The 1,739-nt window shown below is 31.3% G+C and overlaps 1 long non-coding RNA gene across 1 annotated transcript; it reads left to right on the top strand.

Moving 5' to 3' along the window:
* Positions 1 to 325: 325 nt before the first annotated feature.
* Positions 326 to 1,176, top strand: LOC110100979. Its single transcript, XR_002303603.2, has 2 exons — positions 326 to 482; positions 691 to 1,176. It is a non-coding gene; the product is annotated as an uncharacterized LOC110100979 (long non-coding RNA).
* Positions 1,177 to 1,739: the final 563 nt, after the last annotated feature.

Genomic DNA, 1,739 nt, shown 5'->3' with positions numbered 1-1,739 from the left:
TCTGCCTTCCAAAATTTACCTCGGAACTTAGTTCGTGAAAACTCCCTCGCCGAATAAGAAAAGCGAGTGGAGGCCGAGGCCGAATTTTCGGAGCCCACAACTTCATGAATAATTTCATTCTTATTCATCATCTAATTAACTTATCCTATCAAATACATTAGTTGTTTTTGTACAGGCATAAAATTACTTAACGCCTAAGAATATTCTTAAAAATAAAATAAATTTAAATATTTCGAGCATAACCAGCAATATATTGTGCATGCCTTTAGTGTTGATGATTTTTATAATATTCTAATCTCTCCCTACATTAATTGCACGGATATCTTAATGATTGCTGGTTCATTAATCATTCTACATTGCCATAGGCCATCGCAGGTACTTCTGATGCCAAAATCCTTCTCCTTCACCCTAATAATAATATTTTCTCCTTCAAACGGCCTCATCTAAGTTCTTGCCATCTGTGAAGGTTCTATGCTCTAAATGTATACTCTCACTCATATTTAAGCATTTTAATTTGTTTGAATAATTTCATTTTAGTTCTGCTTTTAACAATTTATTATTATCTGTATCTGTTCCGTAGTTTTAATGCAATATTTGCGAAGATAAACTTTGTGATGAGAAGTCATTCTAATCTGGAAGGCTAAAACTTAGATCTGCAAGCTAAGTCAATTTAGTGTTTCCATTTTGCAGGAGATATTCCGTAGCCATTTCGCGTTACATCGGAAAACTTGAAAAGAAAGGGCTTCTTTTGTCCCTGCTTTAATTGATGCAAACTCATGGCTTATGTGGTGGACTCGTCATCTAGGAACCTTTCTCCAAAAAACTCATCTTTTTGGTCAGAAACAGGTCATAGGTGAAATCTTATCTAAATAGTATATGTTACGATACAAAGAAGCCTGCAAGTGTAGTTTTGAAGGGCGTAAGTATTTTCGTTTGCCGTTGCTCCACAATTTTTTATTGTAGAGAAATCCTTAAGCTGATGAAAGAAAGGTTGGATTGAACTTCCTACTTGAACTGACGTCTTTCTTCTTCTGTGAATAAGCTGATCAGTTATGGACGTCTAGATCTGATTGTAATGGAACATTTAGTTCTCTAATGATTTAAAAATATTGATTATAAACTTAATAATTTTACAGCTTCTCCCTTTTGAACGGAGGACTAGTGCATATTATTCCAGATATTATTTTCATTTCCTGTTTTAACTTGAAAAATTGTTATTATATAGATCCTTAAAATTATATTTTACCAATTTTTTTGTCATAATTGTTCGATAAGTTTTACATTGGTTATCGACTATCAAATGCAATCCTTCACATTTTTTATCTAGGTCTTGAGACTTGGCAACTGCATTGTTATTATCCACCTTTTTAATATCATTTTAATGTTTATGAAGATGTGTGTGTTGGTTCTTATTATCAAAAATATATAACTAGAGGATTTAAGTTAATGTATTATAAAATGAAACTATGGGAAGGTAATTGTGAATAGGTTACGATATTATACTGATATCTCTCAAAATCAATCATGATTAAAAAAAAAATCATGATTCAAGTTGGGTAGGTCTACTATGGAATTTATATATTTTGAGGGATTTGATGAGGAAGTATAAAGAAAATAAGAAGGATTTACATATGATATTTCTTAATTTAGAGAGCATTTTGATACATTTTCAAAAAAAAAAAAACCTATGGAGAGTTCTTGAAAATAAAAGAGTTAACTTATATTCATGTCATTAATGA

This window comes from Dendrobium catenatum, unplaced genomic scaffold (genome assembly GCF_001605985.2).
Source record: "Dendrobium catenatum unplaced genomic scaffold, ASM160598v2 original_scaffold_219006, whole genome shotgun sequence".
In the NCBI taxonomy this organism is placed as follows: Eukaryota; Viridiplantae; Streptophyta; class Magnoliopsida; order Asparagales; family Orchidaceae; genus Dendrobium; species Dendrobium catenatum.
Note: the sequence above shows the minus strand (reverse complement) of the source record. Positions and strands in the feature narration are given on the sequence as shown.